The sequence below is a fragment of the Cotesia glomerata genome, linkage group LG8 (genome assembly GCF_020080835.1).
Source record: "Cotesia glomerata isolate CgM1 linkage group LG8, MPM_Cglom_v2.3, whole genome shotgun sequence".
NCBI classification, from domain to species: domain Eukaryota; kingdom Metazoa; phylum Arthropoda; class Insecta; order Hymenoptera; family Braconidae; genus Cotesia; species Cotesia glomerata.
In genome coordinates this window covers 8279407-8293895 of record NC_058165.1, presented here as the reverse complement: position 1 = coordinate 8293895, position 14489 = coordinate 8279407, and positions in this window count along the sequence as shown.

The window sequence follows — 14489 nt, the reverse complement described above, 5'->3', positions numbered from 1 at the left end:
ATGATTTGCGGTTACTCTCGATCGGGAATCTGTATCATTTGCGATACTAACGCGTAATCCGGCTCGATAACTCACTGATAGATTGAATTGACTCTGCGTTGAAAGTATACATGACTTTAACCGCATAATTGTTCAATATATAGTAATAATGTTTATTGGAAATGATCCACGGTAGCTGTCGACTCTACATCGGAATTATTAGATTTTTTTGGATTGCATAAAAGTACTTAAAATTATTTTTTTAATAATAAAGATAGAAAAATTATTTGATTGGAGTACATTTTATATAAAATATTTAATAATTAATTTTGGTATTTGTATTTGGTATTTGTTATCATTTTGAAATTTCTTTTATTCATGAATTTTAATATTGTGAATTAACTAAAAACTTTTTACACAATCAAAATTGAATTTTGCAATTAATAAATTAAAAAAAAAAAAACATTAATTCTATTCATAATTTGTTTTAAGTCAATAATCAATTTTTTTTTAAATTAATTTTGTGTTAAATATGCATCAAACTTTTTTTCTTTGAAAATTTCAATTTTTTTACCTCAACCAAGATTAATTTTTTTAAGAAAATTGTGAAAATTATTTGAAATAAATTTAAAAAATGTCAAACAATTAATTTAGACACTTGACATCGATTACTTGATTTATATCAATAAATTTTAATTTTTTGTTTTCACTCCTATCAAAAATAATTTAAAAAATATATCAAAACATCAATTTTTTCCTGAATTTTATTCAATTCAAAAATTATTTTAAAGATATTTTTTAATTTTGACACATCAATTTCAAAAATTTCATCCCAAAATTTCAATATTTAAATTTTTACCTTCGCCTAAACAAAATTCTTTTCAAATTCCAAACAATAACAATGAAAGAGAATAAGTAAGTCGACATAAAACAAGAAGAACAAAGAGAAGTAATTTCAGATTGAATAAATAAAGTCGCGATGAGTTTTTACTCATCTCACATATGTACTCACAGATATGCGATGTAAGGTGTTAGTATAATATAATATAAATGTAAGAAGTAACACACACAGATAAAGTTAATGTGTGTTGAGGGATTCTGAGGTAACCAATCGGATTCCATGAGCACCGCGGGTAGGAGGAGACAGTTCCGCGCCGACAGGCGACGTAATCACCCGCGGTTCTGTCCGCTTACCTGGCCTTACTTGGATTACTTACTTCTTCTTCTCCTTCTATTCTTCTGTATAGTAGTCAGTAGTCTTATGCATATACGTACTATAGTATACTGTAATATACCGCCACCTCTACGTCACACTCACATCATTTTTACCTGGACTGCACCTTATTCTTATTCTCTTCCATCTCCACACCGACATCCGCAGTTACTTCTCTGTCTCTTTCGCGCCTGTTAGACTTTCGGTTGTCTTCTTTTTTTTCTTCTATTCCTCTTTTGGATTGTTATTTTCAATCTAAAAAATTAACATTCTTTATTATTAATTGTCCTAGCCGGAGTTTTAAAATAATATCGTTTTTATTTTTGTTTTTTTTTTTTTTTTTTTTTTTTTTTTGAGAGAAATAGATAATTTTTCAAGCGACCGTGAGTTGTGGTAACTTTTGAAATTAAGCAAAACTCGCCGACACTACACGCTACTTAGTGCTGTGTAATTTCGTATTTATTTCTCATTAACCACCGAGACAGAACGAAAACTGTTGCTGATAGAATTATATATACATTTTTAAATCTAATCTATTTCGGCACTCATTTTTTTAATTTACGAATTTCATTTTACCGCCAAGGTTGAATTGTTTTTTTATTAAATTTAATTAAAATTTTATTACAATAGTCAATAATATGTAAATTATTTTATTTAAAATCTTAAAAAGTTCTTTTAACAACTAGATTTTTAATAATCATCATTAGAACAATATTTTCAAACTTTTCGCTTTGAAAAATTAAAAATTAAAAAAAATTGGGAAGTTATCAATTTAAGTCCGATTTCAGAAAAGATTTTTTGTCAGATGTCGAATTTTTGAGGCCCCAGGAAGTAATTTCAACTATTTTCAGAAAAACTTCCCTATGTTGGTGTGTAACTTTTTTAACTTCCCGCTAAGAAAATTGAAAATTTTCAAAAATCGGGAAGTTATTGGTTTTACCCCGTTTTTCGAAAATCGAGTTCTCATCAGATCTTGACGTTTTGAAGCCGTAGGAAGCTTCCCTGAATGTTTTCGCGATGATGTCAGTATGTCTGTATGTATGTATGTATGTATGTATGTGTGTGTGTGTGTGTGTGTGTGTGTGTGTGTGTGTGTGTGTGTGTGTGTGTGTGTGTGTGTGTGTGTGTGTGTGTGTGTGTATGTGACCCTCTTATAACTTTTGAACGGCTTGCCTGATTTCATCACGGTTGACGCTATTCGAAAGAGCTTGATCAAACTTAGATTTTGCATATAATTTAGACCGGTTTGAACGAGTAAATTTCGAGAAATCTCAAAAAAACTACCAAAAAAAATTTTTTGAAATGTGGTTTTTTTAGAATTACTTTTAAATGGCTTTACCGATCAATTTCAAAATCTAATCAGCTCTTAAGATAAAAAAACCACGTCGATCACCACAAGCCCGGTCGAAATCGGTTGATTCGTTCGTGAGTTATCATTGTCGAAAGAAAACCGAAAAAAGCGTTTTTTCGGAATTACTTCGAAATTCCTGGCTCGATCGATTTAAACTTGAAGATTCTTTATGGGGCTTCAAAAACTGCGTCGATTACCGCCAACTGCGTGAAAATCGGTTCATTCATTCAAAAGTTATTGCCGTTTGAAAATTCAGAAAATTGTTTTATTAAACTGCCATTAGAGTTTTGAGCTCGAAGAGCTCAAAATGACACAAAAATCATATTTTTGAGCTCGAAAAGCTCAAAAACGTAATGTGTAATTTTGAGCGCTTAAGTACAAAATGAGCGGGAAGTTGCAGGGGTGGCCTTTAGGGTCAACCGTCGTCCTAATTTTTTTATTGTACGATATCTTTAGAACGAATCAACCAATTGAGTCTAATGAGAGTTGAATCTGATTAAATTTTAAAATCCATTGGTCGAGTCACTTTGAAAATATTCAGAAAAATCACTGAATCAAGAACAATAATTAGAAAATTTCTTGATCCATACATTCTTGGCGATAACTCTTGATAAATTAATCACCTGATTTGAATCCGGTTTATGACAATCGATTTAATTTTCAAACCTTTAGACCCTGATTAAAATTCAAAGAAATCAGTCAAGTAGTTTTGAAATTATTAAAAAAAAAAAAAATTAGAAAAACGGTAGACTCTGAAGGCCATCCGTGCAACTTCCGCTAATTCCATACCTAGGTGCATAAAACTGCACTAATGACGTTTTTGAGCTCATCGAGCTCAAAAATACAATTTATGTGTTATTTTGAGCTCTTCGAGCTTTTTTTGGTTTTCTTTCGTTCATGATATTTCTTGAACGAATCGACTAATTTTGACCGGCTTGACGGCGATCGACGTAATTTTTTCATGCTAATAGCTAATTAGTTTTTGAAATCGATCAGTGCAGCCGTTTAAAAGTTATTCCAAAAAATGTCGGAGTTATGTTAAAAAAACACTAGTTTCCAAATATTTTATCGAGGATATCTCTCGAACCAATCAACCGATTTCCACGTTTTTGGCGGCAATCGACGCGATTTTTTAAGCTCTAAAATTATTTTATATCATCAAAAACGATTCGAGAAGAAATAACGAAGTTATGTCAAAAAAACACTTTTTTCGGTTTTCTTTCGTTCACGATATCTCTCGAACGAATCAACCGATTTTGACCGGATTAGCGACGATCGGCGTGGTTTTTTAAGCTTAAGGGCGGATTAGTTTTTGAAGTTGATCAATAGAGCCGTTTTATTCCAAAAAAAACCACTTTCAAAAATGATTTTTTTCTTATTTTTTTTGAGATTTTTCAAAATTTCTCAAAATCTATCGGTCCGAATCGGTTCAAATTCTCAGGAAATCTAAGTTTGAGGGAACTCTTTAGAACGCCGTTTGGTACGTTCCGATCGGTTCAGTCGTTCAAAAGTTATAATCGAGTCACATAGTCACACACACACACACACACACACACACACACCCCGTCGGAAGAAGCCAAACTCCCACCGGACGCGTCCCCAGGTGGCGGATAGGGGGGTCCTAACCGGTCGTAAGATCGGCGGATTGGGGCGAAATAAAATAGCTCTCGCGGACCAAATCAGGCATCGGAGCTGAAGAGTAACAGCCACCGTCCGTGTATCCTTGTGGGTCGGAGAAAGCTCGCTGTTCTTCGGAGCAGAGGGTAAGAGCGAAATAAAATAGCTCTCGCGGTAAAAAACGAAAACTCCCCTTTCGGCAGGAAGGGTTGGTCACACCATCTGACCTAGGGTCAGCAAGCGTACGCAAGCGGATAAGGTGACGCTGCTCGAAAGAGATGTGCGAAATGATCCTTATAGCGCGGTGTACGTGGTAACTCCCGGCATCTACGTGCCGCACCCACGGGAGCAAGAGGAAGCCGATGAAGGAAGCAGGTGCAGGGTCGAAGCGGTTGAGATTTCCCGCTTCAATGACCGAAAGCTCTTATAGCAATGGAGGTAGCTGTAAGAGTGATCACCCCTCCACTTCCGGAGGCATCGCTTTCGGAGACGACCTTTTGCTTTGGAGTATCACTCAAAATCATGGAAGAAACGAAAAATCAAGAAAAGGACAGGAGTATTAGTGGGCCTCACGCCCAAGAAGCAGCGATTACCGTAAGCGCTGAGATGAAGCGGACGCAAGCGCTGGAACGCCTCGAAAAGCTAACCAGCGAACTGCATGAGTTTGTCCAATCAAAGGTCAATATCCATAAAGAGATAAAGGCCAAGGCAACCGGGGCAGTTAACGCCCTTCGAAGGTTTAAAAAACTGGACGAAGAATGGCAGTCACCTCGACGACTCACTCCTCGTTTTACGCCGGAGAAGAGCAGTCAACTTACTGTGGAGATCGAAGAATCAATGGACACCGGAGGCGATGCTGACGGTGAATCTGATGCTAAAGACGAAGGTCATACTTCCAACAAGTCTAACAAGAGGAAGGACCGAAACTCCCCAGATGGAATAGATGGGCGATTGACGAAGAGAAAGGACTTGAAACCAAGTCCTCCAAAAAACGTGATGAAGCAGAACGCCGAAAAAAAAGACGCAACTGATTGGAAAGATGTCCACACAAGGAAAGAGAAACGGAGGCTAGCCAAAGAACAGCTCCCAAAGGAGCCTCCAAAGAAGCCCAGGCCTGAGCCTAAGCGCAAAAAACCGCTCAAATGGATCAGACCCGACGCACTGATCATCCGCCCGGCCGAGAAAGCAAAGTACGCCGAGATTTTGCGTCGCATAAAGAAGGACGTCCCTGATGAGCAAGTTCGCACAACAGTGGACAAGATCAACAAGACCAGAAGCGGGGACTTGCTGATTACGATTTCGCGGAAGTGCGTGGACAAAGGCCAAGGCCTGCAACATACCATCGCAAACATTCTTAAGGAGGAGGCCAAAGTGATCTGCAAAGGGCCACAAGAAGACATCGAGATCCGAGACCTAGATGACACCACAACAAAGGAGGATATTCAGGCTGCCCTGCATACGGTAACCAAGGAGCTCTGCGAAATACTACCAGAGACAATCAAGATCCGCAAAGCCTACAGAGGTACCCAAACCGCTGTCGTGACACTACCGGCTGCAGCAGCTCAGAAGATATTAGAAGGAAGCGGTAAAATCCGAATTGGCTGGGTCAACTGCCGAATTAGAGCCACGAGGAAACCTACCCAATGCTACAAATGCTGGCATTTCGGGCACCACGGATCCCAGTGCAGAAGCAAGACAGATCGATCCAAGCTATGCATCAGATGCGGCCAAGAAGGACACAAGATTGCAGACTGTAAAAACCCAGCGAAGTGTGTATTATGCGCGGAAAATAAGAGCGCAGAAAACGCTGCCCATCACGCCGGCACATACAGGTGCCCGGTATACAAAGAGGCACTCCAGAGAATGACAAGCAAGCAAACATGAGGATATTACAGCTTAACCTCAATCACTGTGAGGCCGCGCATGACCTGCTCGTGCAGACCGTGCGTGAATTAGAGCTTGATTTAGTAATAATAGCAGAGCCATACAGACACCTGAATAACCAACCTTGGGAAACTGACAGCACCACCAAGGCTGTCATCTGGTCCTGTGGCAAACTTCCTTTCCAGAGCATAGTGAGCAATGATAGCATCGGCTTTGTAGCAGCGTCTATTAACGACATCCGTCTTTATAGTTGCTATGCACCACCTAGCCTTTCTATTGCCGACTTTACTGATTTCCTGGATCGACTAACCGAAGACGCAAAGCAATACTACCCAGTAGCTATAGCAGGGGACTTCAATTCCTGGGCGGTAGACTGGGGCAGCAAGCAGACTAATGCGCGAGGCAAGGCACTACGTGAAGCAATGGCTTCACTGGACGTGGTCCTTCTCAACATCGGTGAGACACCAACATATACCAAGGGAGAGGCTAGTTCGATAATAGACCTCACATTCGTCAGCAGCAGCTTATTGAAAGGAAACTATTCTTGGGAAGTCTTAAACACCTACACCGCCAGCGACCACAGTGCAATACTTTGGGAAATATCAGCTGGCCGGAGCCCTCAAAGAGCAACTAGACAAACTAATGCAGCTGGATGGAAAGTGAAAGACTTTGACTCGGAAGCTTTGGTAGTAGCCTTAGACAGTGACTCGACCATCATCACAGGAAATGCTGTAGAGAAGACGAAGGACTTAATGACGAGAATTGCCCAGGCGTGCGACACCTGCATGCCCCGTAAGCGTGGCATCAATAAAAGACCATCGGTGCACTGGCGGAATGATCAGATTAACGCCCTTCGCACAGCCTGTCACAAAAAGAGAAGATTATCACAGCGTGGCCACCGACGACCTAACTCTGCGGAGCTGGTCGCAGAATACAAAAAAGCCCGTCGAGAACTGAACAAGGCCATCAAAGATAGCAAAAGACGCTGTTGGAAGGAACTCGTCGATGAGGTAGAAAAGGACCCATGGGGCAGACCGTATAGGGTGGTCATGACCCACCTGAAGCGCCAGCCAATGCCATCACCTACGTGTCCACAGCTCCTGGAAAGAATAGTTTCTACGCTGTTTCCTCGACAAAGTAAGTTCGGCTATTCTTCATTGCCAGTAAATCAAGAAGATATTCCACCTGTCACAGAAGAGGAACTGATGGAGGCGTGAAACCGAGTAGGGAATAATAAGGCGCCGGGATTGGATGGAATCCCGAATATCGCATTAAAAACAGCTATTAAAGCAGCGCCAAATCTATTCTTAGATACCTACGATTCGTGCCTCAAAGAAGGGATTTTTCCTAGAAGATGGAAACAGCAAAGACTTGTACTTCTCCCTAAAGGGAAGAAGCCACCGGACGAGCCATCATCCTACCGACCACTCTGCATGCTGGATACAGCGGGTAAGATATTAGAGCGTATAATACACCAACGAATAGAAGCAGTCGTCGATCCACTCCTAGCAGAAGGCCAGTATGGTTTCCGGAAAGGACGATCAACGCTGGATGCGATCAACCTGGTGGTCGATACAGCTAAGGAGGCAATCGCTGGAAAGAGATGGGAACGTGGCAGAAAGAAGTATTGTTTGGTGGCTGCCTTGGACATCAAAAATGCCTTCAATTCCGCTAACTGGGACTGCATCATGCGAGCTCTCGAAGATAAAGAAGTGCCAGGATACCTGCGCAGAATGGTAGCAAACTACTTTACAGACAGAGTCTTCAAATATGACACTAAAAACGGTCCAAGGGAGTACGAAATAACCGGAGGAGTGCCACAGGGCTCGGTTTTGGGTCCTTTGCTGTGGAACATCATGTATGATGGTCTCCTGAGAGTTGCATTACCATCAGAAGTGAAACTTGTTGCATATGCCGATGATGTAGCGGTAGTGATTGTCGCGAAACACTTGGAAGAGATCAATCTGGCTTTCGATACCACATTTAGCCGGATTAATCTATGGATGGAGATGATGAAGTTGGAGTTAGCCAAGCACAAAACTGAAGCTGTGCTCATCACCAGCAGAAAGATCGTAGAAAACATCAAGCTGAATGTCGGCGAGCAGGAGATCGCATTGCAACCATTTATCCGATATCTGGGGGTGACGCTGGATGCCCGACTGAACTTTAAACAACAGGTCGAACACGTAAGTGCTAAAGCATCAGCGGTGGTAACTAGCCTATCAAGACTGATGCCGAATGTTGGAGGCCCGAAGCAGAGCAGGAGACTATTGCTGTCGTCAGTAGTCACATCAGTGCTCACATATGGAATATCCGTTTGGGCAGACGCGCTGGAGACCCAAGAATCATGGAAGAAAGCCGGACCGGTCTACCGATTAAGTGCACTGAGAGTTGCAAGCGCCTTCCGCACAATATCCGAGGAGGCAGTGTGCGTCATTTCTGGAACTCTGCCTCTTAGAGTCCTAGCTGAGGAAAGACGGAACCTATACCACCGAAAGAGGTCATCTACATTGAGCGCTGAAGAACTGAGAACTGAAGAGTGACAACATAGTATAGCAAGATGTCAACAACTATGGGATGCTGCGGAGAAGGGAAGATGGACTCATCGACTTATACCAAGGATTGACGTTTGGCTTAACCGGAATCACGGCGAGGCCAACTACTATCTGACCCAGATGTTGTCAGGACACGGCTGTTTCCGGGAGTACCTTTATCGCTTTAAGCACGATAATTCCCCAGAGTGTCCGTCTTGCCCAAGAGTTGCTGAAAATGCGGAGCACGTTTTCTTTGAGTGCCCTCGTTTTAACCCACAGCGTGATGAGTTAGAGAAGATCCTGAACAAGAAAATCACACCAGAGTCAATAGTAGAAGAAATGCTGTCATCCGAAGCTGCCTGGAACGCCACAAGCACGTTTACCACCGAAGTGCTTACAGAGCTGCGTTCCATTGAAAGAAAAAGGGCAAATGACAGAAACTAGAAGGAAGGAAAAATAATACCTTAGCTACCAGAAGGAATAGCAGTAGCTAGATCCTCCCCTCACGAAGTAATGTCTGACGGCGGTTTCCATGAGGGATTAGAGGAAAGAAGAAAAGGGGTTTAGGGTTTAGTGGGTAGAGGCATTAGCGTCGAGTTTTAGTACGACGCTGCGTCAAGTCGCCACATATCCAGGCCGAACAGCTATGCCTGGAATCCGTAAAAAAGATTCCCCCCCCCCCCCTAAGATAAAAAAAAAACACACACACACACACACATACACAAACACACACACTCACTCACTCACTCACACACACACAGACGTACGGACATCATCGTGAAAATAGTCAGGAAAGCTTCCTAGAACCTCGAAACGTCGGGATCCGATGAAAACTCGATTTTTGAAAAACGGGGTAACCCATACAGGAAGCCCCAAAGTTGAACGACGGGGCCATGCCTGGGACATTATTGGGAAGCCCATCTTGGCAAATCTATATTGTCCCATGCCCGGGCCATAACTGGGCAATCAGCCTTGGCCATTCCAATGATTACCCAGGCTCGGGCCAAGACTGAATAACCTAGCCTTGGGCAAGCCTAGAGTCACCCTAACTTGGGACAAGTTAGTGTAACCTAACCTCGGCCGTTGGATGGTAACCCTAACATGGGCCAAGACTGGATAACCTAGCCTTTGCCAATGAATGGTAACCCTAACTTGGGCCAAGATTGTGTAACCTAACCTCGGCCGTTAGATGGTAACCCTAACATGGGCCAAGACTGAATAACCTAGCCTTGGTCAAGCCTAGAGTCACCCTAACTTGGGCCAGGACTGGGCAATCTAGCCTTGGTCAACCCAATGATTACCCGAGTTTGGACTAGAACTGGGTCCCCCAACCATGGCCATTCAATGGCGATCCAGACTTAAGCCAGGACTGAGAAACCTAGCTTTGGCCGACTCAATGATTACCCGAGCGTTAGCCAAGACTGGGATGCCTAGCCTTGGTCTTTGAATGGCAACCCAGATTTAAGCCAGAATTGGGCAACCTAACTTTGGCCATTCAATGGGAAATCCAAATTCAATTAATCATTAAGTATTAGAATTTGGAACAGTAAATATTTATTACTTAATGAATATTTGATAGCAAATGCTGAAATTGAAAATTTATTATTTCAACAAAACAATTGTATATCGTCAAAATTGATTCGGTCTTAAAAAAAAAAAATTAAAGTATAATATGATATTAAAAATATACAGAACGATTTAAAAAGTCTAAAGTTAATGTAAGAACTTGACTTTTGCTTTTTTTTTTAAATTAATAAACATTTGTAAAAAATAGATAATTTTCATCAAAATACAATATTAAATAACATAAATTATATAAATAATAAACCGTCACTCTGTCACCATATAGATTTAGCTTATATGAATGGTGAGATGTGCGTTAACTTATCGGTCGTACAGCGTAGGGGTTAGTGGTCGGTCTGGCAAGCGCGCGGCTCGGGTTCGAATCTCGGTTAGGGTAAATGCGACTTTCACTTTATTTCTATAATTAGCGAAAGTTAGGTCTAAATTAAGAGTTGTCGTCTAAACTTGCGTTAGCTCTACATCAAAATTGAAATAAATTATTAACAATTAAAAAATTCCTTTTTTATAATTTCAATTAACAGCTACTCATTTTGTACAAAATAATTTAACCGTTTCGTAGAATTTTACTATTTTATTTTAGAGAATTCAATTTATTCGAAATTGGGCTCTTAATACTAATTTGGTTTCACATTAAACCATTAAATTCTAAATATATTTTGTAATCTACTTCTTTTAGTGAATTCTATAGTGGTGAATAAGCCTGGGCTTGTTTTGGCTTAAAAACTTGGGCCAGTCTTGGTTAACATACTTGGGCCAGTCTTGGTTATCATGCTTGAGCCAGTCTAGGCAACCAAGCTTGGCACCCTGTTATCACTCCAGATTTCTACCAAGGCTGGGCCAAAACGGGTTTACAAGCATGGGCCAGAGATAGACAGCATTGCGCCAAGCATGGCCCACATCTGGCCCCGTCGTATTGTCCTGTGTGGGAAAACCAATAACTTCCCGATTTTTCAAAATTCTCAATTTTTTTAGCGGGAAGTTAAAAATAACACTGGACCAAGAATACTAATGTATAAATCGTATTGATCTACCTATTTTTGGTGTTAATTAGTGATCTAATAACCCGATTGGAACCCGGTTTTCAGTATCCGATTCAGTTTTTTAACCCTTGGGCACTCATAAATTTTAAAATTAGTCGGTCGAGTAGTTTTTTAAATAATAACAATAATAATAAAAAAAAAAAAAAAAAAACAAGGGAAGGTAAAAGCCCCAATATATGCTCATGTACCAGTATATGATCACTTCATGTATTTGTATATCTATATTCACAAATATATAGATGACTCCATGTATTTGTATATCTATATTTGTGAATATAGATATACAAATACATGGAGTGATCATATACTGGTACATGAGCATCTATTGGGGCTTTTACCTTATTTGAAAAATAAAAATTGAAAAAAAATTTTTTACATTTTTTTTAGATAATTTCTGACTTTATCAACCAATCGACCTGAAATCGCATGTTCACTTTTTATGCTTGAAAAACTGTATCGAATTCCGCCAAGAAGGTTAAAGTCTAACAACGTGTCCAAAAGATATCACAATTTAAAAATATTTTAAAAAGGGTTCTTTCATAGAATAACTCTCAAAATTTTGAGCTTGAGAAAAAAAATTAACTAATTGGTGAATTTTCAAGCGTCAATCACTTTTTTAGATCTTTTCTCAAATATTCAAGTAAATTTTATTGTAAAATAACTAAATGATTTATTAACTAAAACTTAATACTTATATCTTATATCATAAACAAAACATAGATAAACATATTAGAAATTTAATTTTGAGGAAACTAACTTTTAATCGGTAAAAAAAATTGATTACTATGAAAAAAAACTAGCGGTTTAAAGGTGTTTTCCGTTCCATCAAGCTGAAGAAAATGATTTTCCCACACCTGCTGGATGACTGTTCACAAATATCACCTTTTATCTATTTTTAACTTCCCGCTAAGAAAATCAAAGATTTTCAAAAATCGGGGAGTTATTGTTTTCACCTCGTTTTGCAAAAATCGAGTTTTCATCAGATCTCGACGTTTGAAAGTCACAGGAAGCTTCCCTGACTATCCCCGCGAGGTTGTCACTATGTCTGTATGTATGTATGCATGTATGTATGTATGTATGTATGTGTGTGTGTGTGTGTGTGTGTGTGTGTGTGTATGTGTATGTGTGTAAGTATGTGAATCGCTTATAACTTTTGAACGATTGAACCGATCGGAATCTACCAAACGGCGTTCTAAAGAGTTCCCTCAAACTTAGATTTCCTATGAATTTAAATCGATTCAGACCGATAGATTTTGAGAAATCTAAAAAAAAATCGGAAAAAAATTTTTTTTGAAAGTGGTTTTTTTGGAATAACTTTCAAACGGCTTCATCGATCAACTCCAAAAACTAATTTGCTCTTGAGCTTGAAAAACCACGTCGATCACCACTAATCCGGTCAAAATCGGTTGATTCGTTCGAGAGATAGCGTGAACGAAAGAAAACCCAAAACAGTGTTTTTTCGAAATTACTCCGAAATTTTCTGTTCTATCAATTTAAACTTGAACATTCTTTATGAAGCTTAAGAAACTGCGTCGAATGCTACCAACTGCGTAAAAATCGGTTCATTCATTCAAAAGTTATTGCGATTTGAAAATTCAAAAAATAGTGTTTTATCAAACTCTCATCAAATTTTTGAGCTCGGAGAGTTCAAAATAACACACAAATTGTATTTATGAGCTCGAAGAGCTCAAAAACGTCATAAGTGCAATTTTAAGCGTTTAGGTATAGAGTTGGCGGGAAGTTGCAGGGATGGCCTTCAGGGTCAACCGTTTTCCTAATTTTTTTCTACCAAATCATAAATTTAAAGTTCACCTGACTTGAAATTCAATTTCTCTTTTTCAAAATTAAATTAAAATCGCATCTAATCATTATAACAAATTCAATATCTCAATCTATAAATTATAAAAAATAAAAAAATGGTTGTAATGAAGTTACAGAATTTTTTTAGCGGTGGATATAATTAGTGTGTCGTATCTTTAATATGAAAAATTATTGCATTATTTATTTATGAATGATCTTCACATTTTATCATTAAAAAGATATGCAGTCGAGTTTCGTTATGAGTCCTATTTGTAATCTTTTTTTTTAACCAAACTCGCGTTAATATGAGAGAGACACTAATATGACTCATAACGAAACGCGACTGTATTTATTCTAAGAAATTCATTAACCGGTAACAAATGTCTTTTTCTTCCTAAAATTATGAATTTATGCCAAAAAATATTTACACTGATAAAAAAATCTGGAAAATGATTAACCCTACCTGGAACTTCCCGCTACCTATGTAGTACGAGTCCAAAAAATATCTTGAAAAATCGATTCCGAAATTTTCAAAAAAACAACTTCGCTACTTTTTCGAGCACAAAAATCTAATAGTTGTTGAAAATATGCTTTTTGTCAATCAACCGCGAAAGTTGGATTTTCGAGCAACATACAGAGGGCGCAAAGAATACGATTTCTGGTAATCTATACACGGAAAAAAAAAAACTGTAGCTGCTACAGGTCTTAGGCCTGTAGCAGCAACAGGTTAGGCCTGTAGCAGCTACAGGCCTAGTTTTGTAGCTGCAACAGGAAACGCTTGTAGCAACTACAGGAAAAGCCTGTAACAGCTACAGGCCTAGTTTTGTAGCTGCAACAGGAAAAGCCTGTAGTTACTACAGGCCTAGTTTTGTAGCTGCAACAGGATAAGCCCCATTACCAGTTTAAAATTTAATTTGATCATTATGAATCAACATATTAACATCAATTATTAGTTTTTTACATGGATCAGCTGATAGTTAATTTGTTAATATGATAAAACTCTTCTTACAACTAAGTTTTATAATCTTGTAAACAATTTATCGGGTCTTTTACTTTACTGCAATATTGATCTTGGACTAAAAGACGTGATTGCATGTATTTGAAATTTTAACCCTAGACTGGTCAACGTATGAGCTTAACGCCGCACTCAATTATATTTTTTTTTATTACATCTTCAATATTTACTAAAATTATTCAAAAAAATTTGACTTTGTTCCTTGAACATTTTAGAATATATAAATAATTTTTTCAAACATCTTGGAAAACGTTAAATTGCTGAATAAAAATTTCTTAAAAAAATTCGCGGGGCTTTCCTCATCGCTTGACCAGAGTCGTAAGTAGTTTTTTGTCCGCGTTTTTTGCCGAAAACACTATTTCGTTAGGTCGTTAGGTCGCGCTTGTTAACCAGTCTACACAAAAAAAAAAATTAGGAAAACGGTTGACCCTGAGGGCCATCCCTGCAACTTCCCGCTACTTTCGTAATTAAG